The 18,579-nt window shown below is 49.1% G+C and overlaps 1 protein-coding gene across 12 annotated transcripts in view; it reads left to right on the top strand.

Moving 5' to 3' along the window:
* Window positions 1-18,579, top strand: part of LOC137529006 (tetratricopeptide repeat protein 16-like) — a 417,560-nt gene that overhangs the window by 225,638 nt on the left and 173,343 nt on the right. For 4 of the 12 annotated variants that reach the window (XR_011023551.1, XR_011023549.1, XR_011023548.1 and 1 more), the window contains exons 2-3: window positions 669-820; window positions 15,847-15,998. The exons of 4 other annotated variants lie outside the window; for them this stretch is intronic. The gene's annotated coding sequence lies outside the window, so the exon portion shown is untranslated. Of the gene's footprint in view, window positions 1-668; window positions 821-14,005; window positions 14,208-15,846; window positions 15,999-18,579 lie in introns of those variants that run through there. 4 more of the 12 variants (XR_011023555.1, XR_011023552.1, XR_011023547.1 and 1 more) reach the window with 1 other exon arrangement.

The raw sequence follows: 18,579 nt of genomic DNA, 5'->3' as shown, positions 1-18,579 counted from the left end.
GACCGTTAAGTATTGGGGCGGGCACATGGTGACTGCAGGGGGCTGGTTGAAGCCCCAAGTAAGTCAATCTCGTTTTTGTCTTCATCAGTTTAGGTTTCTGTTAAAGTGAAATCAATAGAGTCATTGTCCCCTTGCCAGCTCGCTGAACTGCAGGCCCTGGCATCGATCAGATTGGGGGGGGGGGGCACTCGTCTAATGCCGGTACTGAGCACTAACTAGCACCCGGCTGTTGCAGGAGAGCAGCTGACTGGTGGTGAATTCACAGCCTGTCAGCTGCCAATCTGAGAGGCTTGTTGCGCATCGGCTGGCTCAGTCTCCACCGCTCCACACTCGATTGGCGCGCTTACGATTCACGTTTGCGGGAATACCAACACTGCCTCGGTGTATCACACAGCTTTCTATTCCGCATCTACACTCCTCTCCAGTGTGGAAATGAGAGCTGTGTGACACTCGAGGCAGTGTTCATATCCCCGCACACATCAATCGTAAGCATGCTGATCAAGGGTGGAGATGGAACCAGCCAGTGCCCAGCACACGGGGGAGAGCCCGTATAAAAAAGCTTGATGTGCTGATTCTGCGGGAAACTTGTGAGTGCAATCTTATGTTATTTTAATAGTTTTACACTGTGGTACTCTTTTTCTCAAGGTTTCTTTTCATTCTTTCTCGAGGTTTCATAATGAGTAATGGAGTAGAAGTGCTCTGATATATTGAAGAGGATATCTCATATGATCTGATCGACATCTCGGCCAGTGTGGTGGGGGACGGCCATAAGCATCGTCCCAGTGTGCGATTAGACCTGCTTTATATGTCTTCCCATCCGGTGAGTCTGATCACATCGGGTGTGGTGGTAGGTTTATGGATGAATATTGTGGCCTGAGGATCATTTAGCCAAAGCAGTGTGTGGCAAGCACCAATGGAGGACTAGGAAAATGATCCAGACGTGCTCTCGACTCCAGTCACCTGTGCACTACAGGTGTCTTCCAATATAGAAGTTCCAATGAGTCAGCACCGTCTTCAGTAAAAATAAGCTCTTTTATTAAAGAGAACCCGAGGTGGGATTTACTTATGCTAGTGGGGCACAGAGGCTGGTTGTGCACACTAACACCAGCCTCTGTTGCCCCATGGTGTGCCTCCAAGACCCCCCTGTGCTCCGCTATACCCCCCGCAGGGCTGGCGACACGCAGCGTGTCGCCAGCACAATGTTTACCTCTCGCCTGTCTGTTAGCACCGCTCCCCCGCCTCCTCTGTATCGGCGCTACCTGCCCGCGTCCCTTCCCTCCCGCTGATTGGAGGGAAGTGACGCGGGCGGGTAGCGCCGATACGGAGGAGGCGGGGGAGCGGCGCTAACAGAAAGGCGAGAGGTAAACATTGTGATGGCGACACGCTGCGTGTTGCCAGCACTGCGGGGGGTATAGCGGCACGCAGGGGGGTCTTGGAGGTACACCATGGGGCAACAGAGGCTGGTGTTAGTGTGCACAACCAGCCTCTGTGCCCCACTAGCATAAGTAAATCCCACCTCGGGTTCTCTTTAAGTATCAAAAATCTTGAAAATCCATGATGTACAAGCAGCCAGCATCATGAGGATCATTTAAACATGTTTGGAAATGTATTGATACACGATCCACGTGGACTTCATTGTGTCTCTTGCTAACACTGGCTTCTTTCTGTATGTTGTGTAGTGCTATCCTTTTAGTGGTACATGTTTGATATGAAGGAAGCAATCCAACTGAAACCATTACATTTTAAAGGACAGAACTAAGCAGCGCTAGTCTTCTAGCATTTTGTTAACTACACCACCTATGTTACGCCACCCGTCACACGCACGGAGACATGAGGCTTGAAGCTGTCACGCTAATAGCAGCGTAAGTTAATTCAGGCGCGGCTATTCCGATCATGCAATTATCTACTACGCCTTCTTTTCACGGCCCAGACTGCATAATATGGGCGCAGGTCACGGCTATGCCTGTAATCACCATGTCATCTGTGGCTATTTGTTATAGCCTGGCTATTTTGTTTTTTTTTATATATTCTTTATTTATCAAAATTATTCACCAATAAAATATCCGACACATATAGATACATAAATAACAGAAACCCACCCCAAAAAGTCCTAGTCCAATGTTGCTATATCCCCCCAACAATCCCCCTACATAAACCTCTGTCCCTCCCTCCCTCCTCCCCCTCCAGTCCCCCCACCCGGATCTCCTCCGAGCCTGACCCTCCTCCACTGTCCCCCTTTTTGTCTCGCTAGGAGGGGGACTAAAGTCCCACTCTCCTATCCTACCATTCTCCTTCCTTACCTCCCACTACCAGGAGGGGGGGGGGGGGGTGGGGAGGCACCGCTCACAAAGGGAGAGAAGAGGATAGACACAAAGGAAGATATAGAAGAGACGTACCCGATGCCAAAGAGCATCCACCCTGTGACAATATGTTGTCCATCCATCCCTGTTCCCCATGACCACCTCCTATGGCTCTCTCTATGTCTTTTCTATTCAATACTCCTCCCTTTCTACTCTTCCCCGTCCATATGCCCTTCATCCAGTTGCCCCTCCTCCAAACTTCTCTCTTACTTCACCATATTCCTCTGAGTTTTTGAAAACCTCCCATCTATCCCAATTTCCCTCCTCTCTTCCATATATTATGCTAGTTAATTCTTCCATTTTTTGAGTGTAATTTATTTCTTCTATCAATTCCTCTAGTGAGGGGGCCACCTGCGTTTTCCATTTCCTGCAGATCACCATCCTAGCTGCATTTATTACATGCATTCCCACGGAACCTCTATAGTTTTTCAGCCTTTTTGTATTAAGATGTAATAAGTAAATTCCAGGGTCCTCAGAAATAGGTATATCTGCCACTTTCAACAATATCTGTTTTATTGCGTCCCAGAAAAGAGTCAAGCCTCCACAACTCCACATGATGTGTAACAAATCTCCCCTTTCCTGTCCACATCTCCAACAGGTTGGGTCTGTTCCCCAGATCTTATTTAGCTTATCCGGTGTTTGGTACCACCTTATAGCTATTTTATATCCGGATTCTTGGATCCTGGTGGATATTGATGCCGTATGACACATTTTAATAATCCTACTCCATTGGGGTTGAGTCAGCTCTCTGCCCATGTCTCTCTCCAATATATTCCTATATCTCTGAGAGTGGTCCAAATCTTCCCCTAAACATTTGTAAACTCTTGCCAACGTCCCCTTTGTTTGCCCCTTTCCCACACACATTCTTTCGAATTGTGTTAAATCTCTAGAGAGCTCTCCTTTATTCCCCAGAGTCCGTACGAAGTGTCTAAATTGATTCAGACTCCAAGCATCTACCCTCTCAATGCCCAGGTGTGAAGCTACCTCCCCTTCGTTCCTCCATATTTGTTGTGTTATTAACGTTTGAATCCTCAATTCCCCACCCTTCCTCCACTGGCTGTAATTTTCCTCTACGCATCCCCACTGAAATTTTTGGTTTCCCAATATAGGCATCAGTGGAGTGGGTCTGGGTGAGATATCCCTTAATTTGCGGGTTCTATCTAATATTTTTAATGTATGTTCAATTAAGGTTCCCGCCGCAGAACGACACTTTGGGATGTACGGCAACCATGGCGCAGCTTCCAGAACCCCCCCAAATAACTCTCTCTCAAGTAAAACCCATTGTTTTTGTTCTCCGTTTCTACACCAATCCACTATTCTCGTGAGAACAGCTGCTTTATAATACCTGTGCGGGTCCGGCACTGCTAGGCCCCCCCTGTCCTTTGTTTGGGTCAGCAGCGCAAATTTTATCCTTGCCTTCCTTGATTGCCAAATAAAGCCCAGGAAAGCTCTACGGACCCCATTCAAAAATCCCTTTGGGAGAGGGAGAGCCTGGAAGACATATAGCAGCCTCGGCATGATATTCATCTTTAATACATTGATCCGACCAAACCAAGAAAGTTTCAATTTACCCCATTTTTCCAAATCCCTCTTAAAAGCACTCAGGAGTGGCATATAATTTAACTTTACCATTTCTGATCTATTTGTTGCCAACTTAATACCCAAATATTTTAATGATTCCTGTTGCCACTTAAAGGGGAATTTTTTTCCCAGACTCCACATTTCCTCTTTTTCTATTCCTATCGCCAGTGCTTCACATTTCTCCCAGTTTATTTTTAGATTTGATAGTCTCCCATATTCCTCAAAGGCCTTAAAGAGGTTGGGTAATGCTAATCTTGGTTTTGAAAGATAGAACAAAAGGTCATCCGCATATGCGGCCACCTTCTGCTCTGTTGATCCTATTTTGATACCCGAAATATCTATGTTTTCTCGTATCGTTCTCAGGAAGGGTTCCAGCGTAAGGGCAAATATCAGGGGGGATAACGGGCATCCCTGGCGGGTCCTGTTTGCGATCTCAACCGGCTGGGATAACATCCCGTTGACCTTAATCCTCGCCACGGGGCTCTTATACATTGCCAATATCCATGACCGCATATTCTCCCCTAACCCGATCTGTCTCAGTACCACTTCAATGAATCCCCATCTGACCCTGTCGAACGCTTTCTCAGCATCTGTAGATAGTAATAAAGCAGGGCCAGATGAGGATTCCATCCACTGAATTATATTTATGGATCTCAGCACATTATCTCTTGCTTCCCTCCCCTGTACAAACCCCACCTGATCATAATGGATCAAATCTCTCATACTAGGTGACAATCTATTTGCCATAATTTTTGCGAACACTTTTAAATCTATGTTCAATAATGATATGGGTCTATATCCTGAACATGATGTAGGGTCTTTTCCCCTCTTTCAGGAGGACTGTTATGTGCGACATTAGGGATTCCTGTCCAAATTGTCCTTTCTTGCTATCTTTTACACTTATTGAATTCAGTGCCCGCAACCAGAAGGGTTCTAGTATATCCTTAAATGTTTTGAAATATTCTAGTGAGAATCCATCAGGTCCTGGCGCCTTTCCCCCTGACATTTGCCCCAACGCCCCTATTAACTCCTCTCCTGTGATCATTTCCTCTAATTTATTGCTCACACTTGGGTCCAATCTTCCCATGCCCGAGGCTGCCACATAGTCCTCCATTCTCCCCCTACTCCCCCCGGGGTCTTCTTCTATTTTATATAGCTTCCTGTAGTATGCCCCAAACATCCTCTCATTCCTGTAATGCTTTTGGCCCTGATTAGCCTGGCTATTTTGAACCGCAATTCACCTCATTTTAATATTGCTGCTGTTCTACAACTAATAAATATATATATCTCTATATCTCTATCTATCTTTAGAATTAAGATAGGTATGGGAAAGGAAGTATGGTGAGCGACACATCGAGGACATTGATAACGTAGTGTGCGCTCATAGCAGGGATCAGGCATAGCTTATATGATTGAGCACAGGGTTCTGTATGAGAGTATTGTTAAATTTAAAGGAATACTGTAGGGGGGTTGGGGGAAAATTAGTTGAACTTACCTGGGACTTCTAATGGTCCCCCGCAGACCTCCTGCGCCCGCGCAGCCACTCACCGATGCTCCGGCCCTGCCTCCGGTTCACTCCTGGAATTTCAGACTTTAAAGTCTGAAAACCACTGCACCTGTGTTGCTGTGTCCTCGCTCCCACTGATGTCACCAGGAGTGTACTGCTCAGGCACAGACCATACTGGGCCTGCGCAGTACGCTCCTGGTGATGTTAGCGAGAGCGAGGACACGGCAACACAGGCGCAGTGGTTTTCAGACTTGAAAGTCTGAAATTCCAGAAGTGAACCGGAGGCGGGGCCAGAGCATCGATGAGTGGCTGCGCGGGCACAGGATGTCTGCGAGGGGCTATTAGAAGTCCCGGGTAAGTTCAACTCATTTTCCCCCGACCACCCCTACAGTATTCCTTTAAAAAAATAATCTGTATTAAAGGGAAGGTTCAGGGACTATCCGAAAAAAATAAAAATCCCCATCCACTTACCTGGGGCTTCCTCCAGCCCGTGGCAGGCAGGAGGTGCCCTCGGCGCCGCTCCGCAGGCTCCCGGTGGTCTCCGGTGGAGCGCCCGACCTGGCCAGGCCGGCGGCCAGTACAGCCCGGAGGACGTCCGATGACGTCAGCGCGCCGGCGTGGGACGCAGAAGTGCCGGGCCTTGGAGCGCAGAAGAGCCCGACCTGGCCGCCGGCCTGGCCAGGTCGGGCGCGCCACTGGAGATCACCGGGAGCCTGCGGAGCGGCGCCGGGGGCACCTCCTGCCTGCCACGGGCTGGAGGAAGCCCCAGGTAAGTGGATGGGGATTTTTATTTTTTTCGGATAGTCCCTGAACCTTCCCTTTAAAGACTGATATTTTACGAGCAAACGGCTTTTTTTGAATATACCTACCAATTACAATTCAGCATGTTCCTGCTGGTTTATCACTTTATGTTGTCTCATAGCTGATAGACTTTGCTCTCATTAATAACACTTATTTCCCAACGACTAACACCTGTGTCATTATTTAGTGTTGTAATTATATATACAACATTAAAGGGAACCTAAACCGAGAGGGATATGGATGTTACCGTTTAAACAATACCAGTTGCCTGGCAGTCCTGCTGACCTCTGTGGCTGCAGTAGTTGCTGAATCACACACCTGAAACAAGCATGCAGCTAATCCAGTCTGACTTCAGTCAGAGTACCTGATCTGCATGCTTGTTGAGGGGCTGTAGCTTAAAGTATTAGAGGCACAGGATCAGCAGGAGAGTCAGACAACTGGTATTATTTTTAAAAAGGAAAAATCCATATCCTTTTCAGTTTAGGTTCCCTTTAAATAATAGACTGGTAATATCCGTTGAAAAGTAAGGCCTATTAATGTGAGCGCAGTCTATGAGCTAGGAGACAACTTAAAACGGCATATAACTAGATAATCTGGCTACCTATACTGGAGGCACCTACCTAGCTAAACTATGGGGCAACTATATTGGTGGTACCTACTTAGCTAACCTTAACCAGGGGCAACTATACTGGATACACCTACTTAGCTAACCTATACTGGGGAAACTATACTGGCTACCTATACTTGAGGCACCTACCTAGCTAACCTATACTGTGGGCAACTATACCAGCTACCTATACCGGAGGCACCTACCTGGCTAAACTATACTGGGGGCATTGTGAATTTAGTGCTAAAGCTTCGTTTAAAGAAAATTGTTGAAAAATCCATCACAATTTTTGAGAGGAAAATCGTAATTTACATTTTTTTCTAAAATCGTGCAGCCCTCATTGCAGTGCGACTTTCTGCAGTACAACGTGTCTGTAAAGTCGCACTGCATCACCCCACTGTGGATGTAGCCTAAGGAGACTCAGGCCTCTTGCACACTACATGTGATTGCAAATCGAAATCGAGACTCGGATTTGTAGTGTGCCGGTGGCCTCAGGGACATTTGAGGAAGAGGCATCAGAGGGGTGTTCTTTGGGACACCAAGCTGGTCAGAAAAGACCAGGGCCGGCCTTCACAACACCCTGAGAGAAACTTGATTTGGTTCCCCCCCTTCACACACTTGCACTGGGCCATTAAAAGATATAGACAAATAAGCAACAAGTGAGCACATTGGGGCATATTCACTAAACAGAGGTAAAAAAGCCATGTGTATAAAGTGCATGGGAATTCTATCATTACTAAGGGCCCTGTCACACTGGAGAGAGTTTTGTGGGTCATTTTCCTTTAAAAAAAAAATGCTTCAATTGACTTGCATTAAAATCGCTGTAAAATAGCTGAGATTGTAATTTTTTTTAAACAAAATTTTGATTGCTGCAATAAAGTCAAAGGAAGCATGTTTTTTTTGTTTTTAAACAAAACAAAAACAACCTATAAAAATGATCACTGGTGTAACGGGGTCCTTACAGCAGTTGGGTAATAGCACATGTCACACTAGCAGCATTCACTTTACTTAGATAACGCAGGCTACGATAATATGCAATTGGCATAAGTAGCGCTGCCTGAGCACAGCAATTTTAACATTACTTTTTTTAAATCTCCCACCCCCTTCTGCTTATCATAGCCACCCATCCCCCGATGGCTAATCTTAACCATTTAACAATTGCAGGAAAAAAAAACATTAGCATTGCGGGGAGTCCCAGTGCCAGATATTTAAAGGGTGCCCACATTTTCCCTCAATGCCGATATTTGAATGGATGTCTGGCGGTGCCCAAATTCCCCATCCAAGCACCCCATATAGGTCACCATAAAGCCCTGTATATGTGAAAATAGAGCCCCCCTCCCCCAATACAGAGCAAAGTGGAGGGATGAATTAATTCACCTTTCCAGGTTCCCAGCCAGCTGCACACAAGCATATGACTGTTGAGGCGGGGCTTAGTGCGTGTAGGGGTGGGGCTTATCGCAGCAGCCCGTGCGCCCTTTCGGAGGAGAACATTATAGCGCCCTAAGCAGCAATTCAGGGCAAAGATCTGCCCTAGAAACGACGCTGATTGGTTAATGTATAATTGCTACCAAGTGGCATTCATGGCAGTTATTTATTTTTTTTTTTTATAATTTATCAGCCCAGAATGGCAGTCATTCTATCTTACGGTGTAATTTTTACTACCGGCCGCTAGGGGGAGCTCCGGGTCTTTACTATTAGGACAGCCGCTCTCTATAACTGCGTGTTCCTGGAGCTGCTGCCGGTGCGTGTCGGGCTATCGCGGATACAGAGAGAGGCCGCGCGTCTGTCTCCGCCCGCTCCATCTGTGAGGTCGGGCTGTCTGCAGGAAGGATGTATTGTGACGCACATGGGCCGCTCGTGTACCGCTGAGGATGGCAGTGACACATGACCACTGCTATTGCTGAGCCATGCTGATAGGGAAATACAGCCCTAGTCCCAGCCTGTCACCACCAGTAGCCACTCTGCACTGCCTTTATTATTGCTGCAGACACAGCTACCTGGAGGATGGAGGTGACCTGCAACTGGGAAATGTGAGGGAGCGTGTGCCGTGTGAGCTGCGCTGTGTACGCTGATGTGCGGTGTACTGCTGGGCTGTGGGCTCTGGCATTGCGCACATCACACTCCATCACAGAGAAAGGGTTTAGTGTCTTAGTGTTGTACGCAGAGCTGTGGAGTCGGTACAAAAATCTTCCGACTCCTCAGTTTATGAAACTCCGGGTACCCAAAATGGCTCAGACTCCTTAGTCTACTACTTCAGTGCTGTGGATTTTGTACAAAAATCATCCGACTCCGACTCCTCAGTTTATGAAATAAACGACTCCAGCTCCGACTCCGGGTGACCAAAATTACTCCGACTCCTCGACTCTGACTCCAACTCCGACTCCACAGCCCTGGTTGTACGGATCATGAACGATTCGGATCTTTGATCCGGGTCTTTTTTGTGAGTTGAATCATCCGGATCATCAAAAGGAACGATTTGGTTCACAAAGGGGGTGGAGCCAGGAGCGGCACGCCCCCTCTCAGCGGGCAGGGGGGTCCTAGAAGCAGAGCAGTGATGGATCGCTCAGTTGGAGGGGAGCCAGCCTTGCAGGGACAGGTAGATGAGAGAGGGGACATGGGTGCCACTGCCAGATATGTGTAGAGCACACCTACTGGCTGCAATGTGCTGCTAATTTTAGGCTGTCTGTTCCGTAGTGCTGCATAGTGAACAAATGGGAAACTTTTGGCTCAGAAGCACAGCTCAGTAACTCTGCAGACAGCATGCTGGGCTACAATGACAGGGCAGGCACTGTGATTGCAGTGCAATATGATCCTCCTGCACTCGGCTCGAAACAGCTGCACTTCACTTCTCCCTAAATATATGATGCGTGTTCAGGTGAGAAAAGGGGAATGTTTTCTTTCACTGTGAGACGTTTGCATTCAGAGTATACAGATGAATATATAGGTGAAATATTTTTAAAGCATATGATTGCAACATGTGGGTAATGTGTGCAAAAAAACATTTCTGCTCTCTGCTCACCCCTCTTCCCCACCTCCTCCCTTCTCTGTCCACCCCCCCTCCCCTTCTCTGTTCACTGCAGGGAAAGTCCTGTCCTGCTAGTCATTTCACCCCCAGAATGTTTCCCTAGTAAAATGATTATAAGATTCGGTTCAAAGATCCAGATCTTTTCAATAATCCGATTCGAATCATCCGAATCATTGAAAAGATCCGGACTTCCCATTCTCCAGGCTCCCAGCTCGCTGCGCGCGGACAAGCTTATGACTGTGGGGCGGAGCTTAACACATGTTAGAGGTGGGGCTTAACGCGCATAGGGATGGGGCTTTCTCGGTATCCCCTGCACCCTTTTGGAAGGAAACATTATTATTATTTATTGTATTTATAAAGCGCCAACATATTACGCTTCGCTGGACAATAAATATATACAACGATACAAGGATGAAAGACATAACAAGGTTATACAATATAGAACATACCTCCCAACATTTTAAATCTAGGAATCGGGACACGTAGGCCACACCCCTAACCACACCCCCCGTCACACCTACCATAAAAAAAATTGAATTTTTTTTTTCAATTAATAATATCCCCTAATAATTGTATCTCCCCCATGTATGATGAGGAGGAGGGTGTCCGTTTAAAGGGACTCCGAGCTCAGACTAAAAATAAAATTTGAACTTACCCGGGGCTTTCTCCATCCCAGCCCTGGTCGGGACGTCCCACGCCGGCCTCCTGGCTCTTCTCCCGGCGGCTGTCCGCATAGCGCGGACAGGCCGGTCCCCCGGGCGACACTGGCGAGTGTCGGGCCTTCTCCTTCCTTATACGTCACGAATGACGTCACACGCCGGCCGCCGCGCGTCATGACGGCGGCCGGTGGACAGCACGGCGCATGTGCGATTAAACCGTGCATGCGGCGTGCTGTCACGCCGGCCGCCGTCATGATGCGCGGCGGCCGGCGTGTGACGTCATTCGTGACGTATAAGGAAGGAGAAGGCCCGACACTAGCCAGTGTCGCCCGGGGGACCGGCCTGTCCGCGGTATGTGGACAGCCGCCGAGAGAAGAGCCAGGAGGCCAGCGTGGGACGTCCCGACCAGGGCTGGGATGGAGAAAGCCCCGGGTAAGTTCAAATTTTATTTTTAGTCTGAGCTCGGAGTCACTTTAAGGGTGTCCGTGGGTGGGTGGGTGAGGAAGAGGGTGCCAATGCAAGAAAAAAATGATCGAGGCGCCAGCCGCGGGTAAATGGGATGCGGGACGCGTGCATCCCATTACTACCTCCCTCCCTCCCTTGGAATCTGCCCCCTCCTGTGTCTCCCCCCTGTTTGCAGAGTGCGCAGCTAAGCGGAGCGGGCTGTCAGCTTACCGGTATCCTTGGACGCGTACCACCATCTGGCTTCCTGCTTCCTGTGACGTCACAGGAAGCAGATTGAAGCCGGAGTCGGTATGCGTCCATCGATACCGGTAAGCTGACAGCCCACTCCGTTTAGCTGCGCACTCTGCAAACAGGGGGGAGACACAGGGGGGGGGCAGATTCCGAGGGAGGGAGGGAGGTAGTAATGGGATGCACGCGTCCCGCATCCCATTTACCCGCGGCTGGCGCCTCGATCATTTTTTTTACACCCTCATTGCCCACTGCTGCCCGGGACTTGGGGGGCTCATACCGTGATAGCGGGAGAGCCCCCCAAAATCGTGACAGTCCCGACAAAAACGGGACGGTTGGGCCCTATGTATAGAACAAAGTTATACATGCAAATTGTACAAAATACATGATCATGCAATATAGGCTGGTTAGGTAGGCCCAGTAATACAAGTACAGGCTGTCATAGGACAGGAGTACATGATCCTGTAGATTACACTAGGGAAAGGAGGACCCTGCCAGAGGCTTACAATCTAAAGGGTGGGGTGGAAACACTAGGTGGGGCTGTTAAATATTTAGTAGAGAGTTACTGTGTGGTAGGAGGTGGCCTAAGCAGCAATTCAGGGCAAAGATCTGCCCTAGAAAACACGCTGATTGGTTAATGTATAATTGCTATTAAGTGGCCTTCACGGCAGTATATCATTTGTCAGCCAAGGATAAACATCATTCAGAACTCTACGAGTTCCGACTCTCATAAATCTCCATACATCGCATCTATTTTCCCTTACAGTGTCACTTCTACTACCGGCCGCTGGGGGGAGCTCCGGGTCTCTACTATCAGGACTGCCGCTCTCTGTAGTGCTTGTTCCTGGAGCTTCTGCCGGGGCATGTCGGGCCTGAGAGCTCCTGGCTATTGGGGATACAGAGAGAGGCCACACGTCTGTCTCCGCCGCTGCTCTCTCTGTGAGGACGATGTATGTCATTATGACGTCATAGCAGCTATTGTGACGCACGCGGACCTCTCGTGTACATGCTGGTAGGGAAATGAAGCCCTAGTCCCAGCCTGTCACCACCACTAGACTCTGCACTGCCCTTATTATTGCTGCAGACACAGCTACCTGGAGGGTGGAGGTGACGTGCAACTGGGAAATGTAAGGGAGCGTGCGCTGAGTATGCTGATGTGCGGTGTATGCTGAGACTGGGCTCTGGTGGCAGGGGTGCCTCTAGCCATTTTGTCACTCCAGGCGAGAAAACCTGTGGTGCCCCCCGCCCTCATGGCGCCCCCCCAAAAAATAATCGTAATGCGGCAGCGTTTCACCAGGAAATATTCGTAATGCGGCAGCGTTTAACTAGAAAATAATCGTAATTCGGCAGCGTTTCACCAGAAAATATTAGCAATGTGGCACCCTTTCACCAGAAAATGATCATAATGCAGCAGCGTTTCACCAGAAAATAATGGTAATGCAGCAGCATTTCACCAGAAATTACACTTATTGCGGCACCGTTTCACCAGAAAATACATGTAAATGCGGCATCTTTTCACCAGAAAATACACAATGCAGGCAGCGTTTCACCAGAAAATACAGGTAATGTGGGCAGCGTTTTACCCAAAAATACACACAGGCAGGGCTCCTCTCCCACCTTTCTTCACCCAGAAGGAGGCACAGGAGGACAGAAGGAAGTACACAGAGAAGGCACGAGGGCCAGAAGGAGGCACAAAAGAGGACATGGCACAAGGGATTGAAGGAGGTACAAGGAGACAGAAGGAGGCACAAAAGGGACAGAAGGAGGCACAAAAGGGACAGAAGGAGGCACAAAGGGGGAAAGAAGGATGCACAAGGCACAGAGGTGGCAGCTGCCTGCAACTTTCGTTAAGTAGATGCAGCAGAAGCAAGTAATAGAACACCCATGGGGTGGGGCTTAGTCCAGGGGTGGGACTTAATTTGGGGGCGGGGCTTAATCCAGTAACATGGCGCCCCCCAGAACGAATGGCACTCCAGGCAATGGCCTGTACTGCCTATGCCTAGAGGCGCCCCTGTCTGGTGGTCTTGCCCACATCACACTCCCATCACAGCAAAAGGGCTCACTTCATTCTCCTCTCCAGGCACTCAGCCCGCTCCGCGCACAAGCATATGACCTTGGGGGGGAGGTTAACGAATGTTAGAGGTGGGGATTAGCGCGCGTAGGGGGTGGGGCTTTTCGCGGTATCCCGTGTGCCCTCTTCGAGGGTAACATTAAAGTGCCCTAAGCAGCAATTCAGGTCAAAGATCTGCCCTAGAAAAGACGCTGTTTGGGCAATTCTGTTTTGTTTGTTTTTCTTTACAGTCTACATCATTTACAGTGGCGTAGCTAAGGAGCTGTTGGCCCCGATGCAAGTTTTACAATGGGGCCCCCCCAAGCACTCTATACATAACCATTGATACGGCGCACCAAATCCTGCCAATGGCAACTACATTGTCAGAGGTGCAAGAAGGGGATGGGGAACAGTTTGTTAATGATTACCACTATTCAAAATATCTATAGAAGTGATTATTATGAGCACAGGACCAATAGAGAGCTAATTCTGTAGTTGAGGGAGGGCCCTCCGGGCCCCTCTGGCCCAAGGGCCCCGATGCGGTCGCTACCTCTGCAACCCCTATTGCTACGCCCCTGATCATTTATCAGCCCAGAACGAGCATCAGAACGCTACATCTATTTTACCTTATATGGTGTCATTTGTACTACCGGCCGCTAGGGGGAGCCCCGGGTCTTTACTATCAGGACAGCCGCTCTATGTATTCTGCTTCTTGCCGGTGTATGTCGGGCCTGAGAGAGTTCCTGGCTATCGGAGATGCAGAGAGAGAAGCTACACGTCTGTCTCCGTCGCTGTCGCCGCTCTGTCTGCGCGAGGCGGTGTATGACGTCATGGCAGCTATTGTGACGCACGCGGGCCACTCGTGTACCGCTGAGGATGGCACCTGCAGTGCCACGTGACCTCTGCTATTGCTGTGTCATGCTGGTAGGGAAATGAAGCCCAAGGCCCAACCTGTCACCAACACTAGACTCTCTGCACTGCCTTTATTATTATTGCTACCTGGAGGATGGAGGTGACGTGCAACTGGGAAATGTGAGGGAGTGTATGCTGCATTGCTGTGTATGCTGCGATGTGTGAGCTGTGTATGCCGTGCCTGTGATCCAACATTTCACCATAAATTGTGAAAATAGCACACAAAGGAGTTGTCAGCCAAAATGTAAAAAATTAGGTTAACTTACCTGGGGCTTTCTCCAGCCCCTTGCGGCCGACTGTCCCACGTTGACTGTTCCGCTCTCTGCCGCCGTCCCGGGTTCCCCGCACGGTGCGGAGGCCCGTGGTCTGCCTTTTTGTGTGAAGCGCCGCTGTCAATCATGGCCACATGGTCCGCGGCGCACTGGGCAGGTGCAGTAATTTTGCGCAGTGTGCTGCGGACCACGTGGGCTTGATTGCAAGCGGCGGTTCACGCAGGCGCAGTAAGGCCGACCCCGCGGTCAGCTCTTGCACCGTCCGTGGAGCCCGGGACATCAGGCGGAGTGGTCGGTGTGGGACAGTCGGCTGCAAGGGGCTGGAGAAAGCCCCAGGTGAGTAAACCTCATTTTAAAATATTTGGCTGATGATTCCTTTAAAGTGTTGCTGATGCAGGAAAAAAGAAAGTTAAACTTACCTGGGGCTTCTATCAGCCCCCTGCAGTCATCCTGTGCCCTCGCCGGTACTCAAGGATTCTCTGGTCCTCCTCCGTGGCCCTGTTTTGACTCTGCCAACTGAGCCATTCGATGGCCACTGCACCTGCACAGCCCTGGCCAATGCACATCCTCGGCACTCCCGTCAGCATTCTGTGCAGGCACACTACGAGAAAATCTCTATTGCGCCTGCACAGGACGCTCCCGGCAACAAGAGCACGTACAAGGATGAGTGGCCATAGACTGGCAAGATCCAAACCCAGCCGTGGCAGGGGACCGTTAAGTATCGGGGCGGGCACATGGCGACTGCAGGGGGCTGGTTGAAGCCCCAAGTAAGTCAATCTCGTTTTTGTCTTCATCAGTTTAGGTTTCTGTTAAAGTGAAATCAATAGAGTCATTGTCCCCTTGCCACCTCGCTGAACTGCAGGCCCTGGCATCGATCAGATTGGGGGGGGGGGGGGCACTCGTCTAATGCCGGTACTGAGCACTAACTAGCACCCGGCTGTTGCAGGAGAGCAGCTGACTGGTGGTGAATTCTCAGCCTGTCAGCTGCCAATCTGAGAGGCTTGATGCGCACCGGCTGGCTCAGTCTCCACCGCTCCACATTCGATCGGCGCGCTTACGATTCACGTTTGCGGGAATACCAACACTGCCTCGGTGTATCACACAGCTTTCTATTCCGCATCAACACTCCTCTCCAGTGTGGAAATGAGAGCTGTGTGACACTCAAGGCAGTGTTCATATCCCCGCACACATCAATCGTAAGCATGCTGATCAAGGGTGGAGATGGAACCAGCCAGTGCCCAGCACACGGGGGAGAGCCCGTATAAAAAAGCTTGATGTGCTGATTCTGCGGGAAACTTGTGAGTGCAATCTTATGTTATTTTAATAGTTTTACACTGTGGTACTCTTTTTCTCAAGGTTTCTTTTCATTCTTTCTCGAGGTTTCATAATGAGTAATGGAGTAGAAGTGCTCTGATATATTGAAGAGGATATCGCATATGATCTGATCGACATCTCGGCCAGTGTGGTGGGGGACGGCCATAAGCATCGTCCCAGTGTGCGATTAGACCTGCTTTATATGTCTTCCCATCCGGTGAGTCTGATCACATCGGGTGTGGTGGTGGGTTTATGGATGAATATTGTGGCCTGAGGATCATTTAGCCAAAGCAGTGTGCGGCAAGCACCAATGGAGGACTAGGAAAATGATCCAGACGTGCTCTCGACTCCAGTCACCTGTGCACTACAGGTGTCTTCCAATATAGAAGTTCCAATGAGTCAGCACCGTCTTCAGTAAAAATAAGCTCTTTTATTAAAGAGAACCCGAGGTGAGATTTACTTATGCTAGTGGGGCACAGAGGCTGGTTGTGCACACTAACACCAGCCTCTGTTGCCCCATGGTGTGCCTCCAAGACCCCCCTGTGCTCCGCTATACCCCCCGCAGTGCTGGCGACACGCAGCGTGTAGCCAGCACAATGTTTACCTCTCGCCTGTCTGTTAGCGCCGCTCCCCCGCCTCCTCCGTATCGGCGCTACCCGCCCGCGTCCCTTCCCTCCCGCTGATTGGAGGGAAGTGACGCGGGCGGGTAGCGCCGATACGGAGGAGGCGGGGGAGCGGCGCTAACACACAGGCGAGAGGTAAACATTGTGCTGGCGACACGCTGCGTGTTGCCAGCACTGCGGGGGGTATAACGGCACGCAGGGGGGTCTTGGAGGCACACCATGGGGCAACAGAGGCTGGTGTTAGTGTGCACAACCAGCCTCTGTGCCCCACTAGCATAAGTAAATCCCACCTCGGGTTCTCTTTTTAAGTATCAAAAATCTTGAAAATCCATGATGTACAAGCAGCCAGCATCATGAGGATCATTTAAATATATTTGGAAATGTATTGATACACGATCCACGTGGACTTCATTATGTCTATTGCTAACACTGGCTTCTTTCTGTATGTTGTGTAGTGCTATCCTTTTAGTGGTACATGTTTGATATGAAGGAAGCAATCCAACTGAAACCATTACATTTTAAAGGACATAACTAAGCAGCGCTAGTCTTCTAGCATTTTGTTAACTACACCGCCTATGTTACGCCACCCGTCACACGCACCGAGACATGAGGCTTGAAGCTGGCGGATACACCACCGATTGGGTCACACAAGATCCTGCTGCGCCCTCCTGTGTAGCTCCACCCGCATATTACAATAATGCCATAGCACAGATACAGTGCTAGCGGAGACATAAAGGGCACACCGACTCCGGGAAGCAGTCACGCTGATAGCAGCGCAAGTTAATTCTGGCGCGGCTATTCCGATCATGCAATTATCTACTACACCTTCTTTTCACGGCCCAGACTGCATAATATGGGCGCAGGTCACGGCTATGCCTGTAATCACCATGTCATCTGCGGCTATTTGTTATAGCCTGGCTATTTTAAACCGTAATCCACTCCATTTTAATATTGCTGCTGTTCTACAATCAAAAAAAATATAAATAAATAAACAAATAAATATCTATCTATCTATCTATCTATCTATCTATCTATCTATCTATCTATATATATATATATATATATATATATATATATCTAGAGCGAGCGGCCGGGCACATCATACAGCATTACCTATCACTGGCTAGCGATGGAATGACGGCAGTGGTAGGCGGAGCTGTATGCTCTGTACATCTCCGCCTACCGCTGCCGTCATTCCATATTCCAAGATATTACAGACAGCGGACCAGGCAGTGCAGACCATGAGCCAAACCCAATTTATATATAAGTGTTCGGCCCCCTTGAAGTTTTCCACATTTTGTCTTATTATTGCCAAAAACATGAATCAATTGTATTGAAATTCCACGTGAAAGACCAATACAAAGTGGTGTACACGTGAGAAGTGGAACGAAAATCATACGTGATTCCAAACATTTTTTAACAAAGAAATAACTGCAAAGTGGGGTGTGCGTAATTATTCAGCCCCCTTTGGTCTGAGTGCAGTCAGTTGCCCATAGACATTGCCTGATGAGTGCTAACGACTAGAGTGCGCCTGTGTGTAATCTAATGTCAGTACAAATACAGCTGGTCTGTGACGGCCTCAGAGGTTGTCTAAGAGAATATTGGGAGCAACAACACCATGAAGTCCAAAGAACACAAGAGACAGGTCAGGGATAAAGTTATTGAGGAATTTAAAGCAGGCTTAGGCTACAAAAAGATTTTCAAAGCCTTGAACATACCACGGAGCACTGTTCAAGCGATCATTCAGAAATGGAAGGAGTATGGCGCAACTGTAAACCTACCAAGACAAGGTCGTCCACCTAAACTCACAGGCTGAACAAGGAGAGCGCTGATCAGAAATGCAATCAAGAGGCCCATGGTGACTCTGGATGAGCTGCAGAGATCTACAGCTCAGGTGGGGGAATCTGTCCATAGGACAACTATTAGTCACGCACTGCCTGGCCTTTATGGAAGAGTGGCAAGAAGAAAGCCATTGTTAACAGAAAAGCATAAGAAGTCCCGTTTGCAGTTTGCCACAAGCCATGTGGGGGACACAGCAAACGTGGAAGAAGGTACTCTGGTCAGATGAGACCAAAACTGAACTTTCTGGTCAAAATGCAAAACACTGTGTGGCGGAAAACTAACACTGCACATCACTCTGAACACACCAGCCCCACTGTCAAATATGGTGGTGGC

Source organism: Hyperolius riggenbachi, chromosome 8 (genome assembly GCF_040937935.1).
Source record: "Hyperolius riggenbachi isolate aHypRig1 chromosome 8, aHypRig1.pri, whole genome shotgun sequence".
NCBI classification, from domain to species: Eukaryota; Metazoa; Chordata; class Amphibia; order Anura; family Hyperoliidae; genus Hyperolius; species Hyperolius riggenbachi.
Note: the sequence above shows the minus strand (reverse complement) of the source record. Positions and strands in the feature narration are given on the sequence as shown.